The sequence below is a fragment of the Vicugna pacos genome, unplaced genomic scaffold (genome assembly GCF_048564905.1).
Source record: "Vicugna pacos unplaced genomic scaffold, VicPac4 scaffold_19, whole genome shotgun sequence".
Lineage (NCBI taxonomy): Eukaryota > Metazoa > Chordata > Mammalia > Artiodactyla > Camelidae > Vicugna > Vicugna pacos.
In genome coordinates, this window is record NW_027328740.1 from 67,318,464 (window position 1) to 67,325,515 (window position 7,052).

At 39.6% G+C, this 7,052-nt stretch overlaps 1 long non-coding RNA gene across 2 annotated transcripts; it reads left to right on the forward strand.

The window, feature by feature from the left end:
- The first annotated feature begins 244 nt into the window (after positions 1-244).
- LOC140693174 (uncharacterized) lies at positions 245-2,965 on the forward strand. 2 transcript variants are annotated; one of them, XR_012068887.1, is made up of 5 exons: positions 245-396; positions 1,320-1,379; positions 1,538-1,622; positions 1,907-2,131; positions 2,760-2,965. It is a non-coding gene; the product is annotated as an uncharacterized lncRNA (long non-coding RNA). The 2 variants fall into 2 exon arrangements; XR_012068886.1 differs by lacking the exons at positions 245-396; positions 1,320-1,379 and having other exon boundaries at positions 1,382-1,622.
- Positions 2,966-7,052: the final 4,087 nt, after the last annotated feature.

A 7,052-nucleotide genomic window follows, 5' to 3' on the forward strand; every position in this document is an offset into this window, starting at 1 on the left:
GCATGTGCCCTTCCCCCAGACTTGGTTTTGGGGTTGAGTAAGTCACCATCAGTGGAGCTCTCTCTTTAAAAGATGAAGAGAACATTTGCTCCTTCTCCCTGTTTGGGGACTTGGATGAGATGAGGTAACAGATAAAGAATGGAGCCCCACCTCATTCTGACCACCACTCTTTCAGTTCCTTTCTCCAGGGGAAAAGAGTACAATTCAACAGTATAAAGATTTTGTGCTAATGAAATAGACAAGACAACCGATCATTTATTAAATACACTTTCATGCCAGAAACAAATGTATTATACACATAAAAAGCACATAAAGCTCGGTAGTACTGTGGTTAAAAACGTGGGTCCGAGTTCAAGTCCTGCTCTGGAGTGACCAGTCATGTGAGATGGAGAACTGGTACGTCGGCTTAGCCTCTCCAGGACTGGTTTTCTGTCCTGCAGAGACTGGGCTCCCTAGGCGTCCCCCACCTGTAGAGGTGCTGTGGGGTGTAAATGAAGCGCGTGGGCAGCCCGAGCACAGCTGCTCGTTCCTCGTAAGTGCAGGATCGCATAGCTTTTGCGGTGACGGCTTTATGACCGCCCCGTGTAGACTCTCAGTGCTCCGAAGGGATGCCTTGTGGTTTGGAGATGGGGTTCTCACTTCTGTAAATACCCAAGGATTGTGTTATTGGGCCGTGCTAATTTGAATCTATTCTTTAGAAAGTACATAGTGTAGATATATTTTTCAAGCATGCATGTTCTTTTTCTTTTATTATTTATAGTTCTACCCTCTCATCTCTTGGTGTGACTTTTCATGGAATCCAGGAAACAGTCCTAAGCTACCTGCCTCTTCACACTTCTCCGTGGTGGTTTCCTTCCCTGACTAGAAGAGGGTTTTGCATAGGAAATTTTCTTTGTTCCCCTTTTCTTGGAGTCTCTCTGTTTGTCTTCCAATCTCTCAGTTGTCCATCTGTCCATTTATCTACCCACTCATTCTTCTGACTTGTTCCAAATAGCATTTCAGGCAGCTTACAGAAGAACAGATACCAAATAAACAGGTGAGAAAATGGGGTCAAGTTCAGACAGTGAGGTTAGGAGGTGAGCCTGTGTGAGGGTTGCAGGAGTGAGAAACACTCCTCTGCCTTGTGACTGATAAGATCGACAGCAGCAGTGTGCCTGAGGCTCCCAGCATACACAGTGAAGCAGGATTTGTGGGAGATGCTCACTGGCTGTGAAATAAATAAGTGGCTTAGGAGAAGCCCAGCCTTTCCAGCTACTAATGTTTAGGAGAATATTTTGGGTGTCTTCCAAAATCAGAGTATTGCATCTTTTCTTTTTCAGAGTTCTATGTATAGTTGGTTACATTCTATTCCTGGAAATTTCTCCAAAACTGCTTCCCACGTGAGTCCCATGGCTCGGGAATAGGGTGATTCTGCTCATTGACGGGTGTTGGCCAGAAACAGAAAATGATAGCGTCAAAGGAACCTGGGATTTGTCAGTCATGTTTTATCAGTGCTGTAGATTTCAGAAAATGCTTTCACCTTTTCTCTCCATCTGAGGCGGCAGCGTGATCTCTTTCCAGCATCAGGAGCTCAGGGCCACGGGATGATGGGGGCTGACTGCACTGCCGTCAAGACAAATAAGGTAGTCACAGGCGTGGTAGTTTTACGTAGTGCATTTCATGTTCTTTAATAGGTTTCAACAGGTAGTTAGTTAACTGAGTTAATTAACATTTAATAAATATGATGCTTTGTTGAAAAGACAGTTATAGGCAGAATATAAGTTGTGAACACTTTAAAAACGGTTTCATTACTGAAATTTCAGTAGGGAAGATTCAGTTTATCTTATTTACGCTTCTATTTAAAAGTAACAAAGAAACAAGACAGAAAAAGCAGAGGATGATTTCTGTTCTTCCTCTCGGCTTGCAGGTGCCCTCACCCCCAGTGGCATCCATCCAGACACCAGCACTGACACTGGCCGTGCTGAGAACTGCCTCAGCCCTGAAGACACAACTGACAAATAGAAGGGGGCCACGCTCTGTTACAGCAGGTGCTCTCACTTTGTGGGTCCTTATGTAACTGTGTGGTGTTATTCAGGATCGCCCGTTCTACAATGTGTGACGTTGCTACGGTGTCTCCTAGTTATTTGTTTCTGTAAGTACTCGTGTATTTTTTTCTATGTGTGGTACTAGACGTCTAAAAATGCTTTTTTCAGATGAAAAATAATGTGTATTTAATATAAAAGTCTGAAAAAAGGGTCAAAAGTGTCTATCCTAGTTCCACTACTCAGAGATTATAATTAACACTTTAATATCTTTTTTCTGTTCTTTTCATCAGTGTGTATTACCTCTGTCATAAAAACGAGCAAGCACTGTGTGCCTGTTAACTGTGTGGAGACCTCCATTTTCCATTCGGCTTATTACACGTTTTTCTACAATATTCTGTCTCCCATGGCATGATTTTTAATGACCAGTATAGCATTCTGTCTTGTGGAGGCATCGTCCATTTTACTTCGGACTAAATAAACTTTTAAATTCCAAGTATACGTAACTGAAATACTGAAAACAGAACTGTGGTGGTACCGAAAGGCCCCAGCATCCCTTCCCCTTTTTTCCTGAGAGTAAAAACTGCTGACAATGTGGTGAATATATTTCATGACCTTTATGACAATGTCATATATATATACACATACATACATACACGTATATGAGAAATCTATGTATATGTGTGTGTATATATATGCTTTATTGAAAAATAAGACCATACTATATGTTTTCTGCAGCTCGCTTTATTCACTCAGGGGTATTTCATAGACGTCCTCCCCCTCCAGACTCACCCGGTCCTTTCAGACAGAGTGGAGGGGTCTCCTGATGTGCAAGTTTGGTCTCTTGTGCAAGGACACCTTTCGTGGGAGAGTACTGTGGACAAGGCCTTGGACCACGCCGAAACACCGGAACTTTAGTGCCCAAAGCTCGCCGTGATTTACCGCATCATTGTCTTGATGGTGGACACTTAAGTTTTCTCCATCTTCCACTGTCAGAAAGGGTGTTTGACTGGCATCCTTCTTGTACAAACATTCCTGTGATCTTGTATGAGTATTCCTTTAGTTAAAGTTTCTGGAAATTTAGTCCCTGGATGTGACAATTACATGCATCACAGGCCCTTTCAATTGACTCTAGGAATTCCTTCTCCAGTGGGGAATGAAAAGATGTAGAATAACTTATGTAACCAATTCTCTATCGCTGGATATGATTTCACATCAGCTTTTCTTCCCACCATTGTAAACAGTGCTGTGTAAATGCTCTGATGAGTACATCTTTTTGAACTGATTTTTTTCTAAATGAAACGATTCCTAAAAGTGTAGTTCAGTCTGTGTGTACAAACGTTTTTCAGAGTTTACATATCCATTGACATGCCGTCCTCCAAAAAGATCGCTCACAGTTTGTTGTCTCAAAGATGGACACTAGCTAGAATATCTTTTAAAAATATTTGCCAATATGATGAGCAAAAGTGCTTTTTCATTGTTTTAGTTTGCACTTGATGACCAGTGATGTATTGAGCATTTTTCACTCATTAGCCATTTGACTTTTAAAAAGTGAATGATCCCTTTTGTCCTTTGCACACATTTAAGTGGGGAATCGTCTTGTTGCTTTGTGACAGCTCTTTGTATGTTATGAACATTAACCCCATGTCTTCATCAACATGTATCACAGAGCTTTATCTTGTCATTTCTTGCCTTTCATTTTGTTCCATAGATTTATTTTTGTTGTGGCCCAAAATAATCTTAAGATTGTAATTGTCTTCTTTTTGGGTTTTATCCTTGATATTATTCTTAGAAATACTTTCTTATAATGGTATAAAGCTCTTCTATAGGTTTTTTTAATCTCTAAGATGGAGATGATAATAGTACATGTTATACTGAGGAGAAGTTGAATTAATATGAACAAAGGGTTGTATTTGCTGTTATTGATACTTTCTAACATTTACATCACTATCTGTAATTTTTCTTGTGGTCAATATGACAGGAATAGAATTTGATTTTTTCCAGGGGATTCTCTGATTGTCCAAAGACAATTATTGAATTCATACTTTGCTCTTTGATTTGAAATCCCACCTGTAAAAAATACTTATGTACACTAGAGTCTCTTTTTGAGATCACGGTTAATTTCTGTCAATCTTACGTTCTTACTCCAGCACCATATCTTACATATTGTAAAAACTTATTTAATATCTGACAGCCCAATTTTTTTTTATTTTTTTTCCATCCCTAATTTTCTTGGCTAGTATTATGACTTTATTATTCCTGAAGAATTCTAAACTACTTTTTTCTAGTTAAAAAAAAAACAGATAAGCGTTGTCATGGGATTATTTAGTAAGTTTTGAATTATCTTTAGGAGAACGTACATCTTTACAAAACTGCTTTCCTCCATACAATATGTTGATGTCTCTACATTCACACCTCTTACTTCACCCCTCAGTACATCCTGTACTTTCTGCATGTACAACATGGGCATTGTTTTTGAGTTTATTCCAGATTATTGTTAATGTTTTTGTTAATTTTGTAAGTGAGAATTTTTTGCTCTTATGTTTTTTAACTGTTAAAACTGACACCTAGGAAGGCAGATTCGGTTTGTGAATACTCACTTTGTAACTTCTCATTTAAAATTGTAAGTATTAAGTACTTGTTACAGAATCCTTTCTTTTCTGTTTTTAAAAATTTGTAAGATTCTCAAAATGGTCATAGCTAAGTAGTATAGGTGGTGAGACAAATGGAGAGAGGTAGTGTGGCTCATGTACAAACTGTGAGCACTTTCATGGCTGTCTTTACACTGGAAAAGCCGCTGAAGAGCCCAGGTCAGACCAGGGATGGCTTTGGATGCACTTGAAAGCCAGCTTTCCTGCCTGTATGGTGAAGACTGGTGGGCGTGGCAGGTAGATTATCAAGGTCGATTGGAGGTTATTGACTGCACAGAACGCTGTGTCTGTGTGAACTGGAGACCATCGCCATGGGAAATGCTTGGTGCCAGGATCAATGCAGAGGAGCTGGGGAGCCTGTGTGTTAAGGATTTTCGAGCCCTGGGAGTGGGAAGGTCAGACTCTGCATTCAGATCTGAGTTTGAATTCATCCTCTTTAGTTTACTGGTGCTCTGACTTTTGTCAAGTTATATACCCTCTTTCAATTCTTGTTTTCCTGTCTCTCAAAATAGGAGAATTACGGCCTGCTGCTAGAGTGTTTGATCAGGGTAAATGATTTGTGTCTATAAGATGCCACGTACAGTCACAAGCTCAGTGAGAAATGGGCTGTCGCCTCTTCTTCTACAACTCAGTACTTGACAAGACATGGGGGAAAGCTGGTCCCTAATTTGTGTGTGATGCAAGTAGGAACAAAATTAATGTCTTGCCTTTCCTTAGCAGTATTCTTACTCCTTTGCTTCATTTACTTCTTTCCTCCTTTACTTTCCCCTTTCCCCTCCTCCACCAAAACAGCCTGAGACTCTCTCAGAACACTAGATTCAAATTACTTTAAAGGTTGTCTTATCCTCATGAAATGAGAGTAACATAAAAAAATCTGTATACATCCCAGAATACATTGTATTTGATTTACACACACACATGCGTGCACGCGCGCACACACACACACAAACACACAATCAGGCTACCTCCCACTTGCAGAGGGAGAAGGACCACTTTTTCTGAGTTTTCATTCACTGAGCGTGAGGACAAAGTCTGTTATGTAGAATTTCACCAGGCTTTGTGCATGGTGCTTTTAATTGGATTTCTGCTTTTTGGACATAGATATAGTCTCCTAATAGAAGAGAGAAAGTGGAGACATAGACATCCTGCTGAGATATTGGTGTCATCATATTTGAGTTGGAAAAGGCTTAAGGCAGCATAGAGTCGTAACATTTTATGGGTGAGAGTCCATGATGGTGTAACTTGGACAAGAACCTGGGTCTTCTGCCATCTTGTCCACAAGGGTGAGGAGGCAACTGGGAAGGGGATGGCAGGGATCGTTGTTTCTTGAGTTCCATGGTCTTGCTACTTTTCATTGCTCAGCTGCCTTTAGTTTATGTTCATGAGACCTCTCATGGGAAGGTCACTCTGTCCTGATAGATTGAGTTTCTTATCAGCAAAAACTCTGGACCCACTCATATTTCCCAGAGTTTTCTGTTGACCTGCTGACACTTTATATAAATGAGACCTAAGTAACTACTGAATATAAAATCCTTTTTTTTATCATTTGCCCTCGAGTTCCATAGGAATGGTGTGCTGTCTCAGGTTGTCTAAAGCTAGATCTGAACAAAGATAGGGTGATAGGCTGTGCTGCTGGACCCTCCACAGTCGAATGGGATTTCTACCTTAGTTTTTAGAATCAGGCAGATGAGTTCATACCTTGCCTTTACTAGTTATTATCTTTGTGACTTGGGGGAGAAGCTGTACTTCTTTGTGTCCAATTTTCTTTATCTGTAAATAAGTTCAGTATTTATTTTAAGGTTTCTGTTCTAGAATTGAATGAGCTAATTCCCTCATTTATACCTAAAATAATGATCGCGTGGTTCTATGCTTATGCCTTGGTAGTTGATTACTAAGGGTCTTGGCAGTGAGAATGGGGGTGGGGGGCCCATGAATAACAGAGCTTATATTCCAGGATATGCTTGTAAAAGACTGGATGTGCAGTGGATATTCAGTAAATATCCACTCCTTTCCTAATCTGCATTGATTGTGTATATATCTTTATACTAATATACGGACAATTTTTATTGCAATTTAAATATCTTTGTAGTATTTACAATATGTAGCTATAAAAAATACGTGAAATAAATGATTTGACTTTTCTTTTCAATAAGCAAAACAAAATAAAATAGAAAAGAAAAAAGTTTTGAAGGAGTAGAAATAATTTTATTTCCGTGGAATCAATTCCGTATAATAGGTATTTTGGTTGTGTTGTTAAACAGCATATAAAATTGATAGGCTGTGACATACTGGAAATGAGGAAACAGTGGAGACATACTACCTCTAATGCAGTCATTTTGTTACCAAGTCCAAACTCGTTCTGCTTGCTGCATGACAGGCC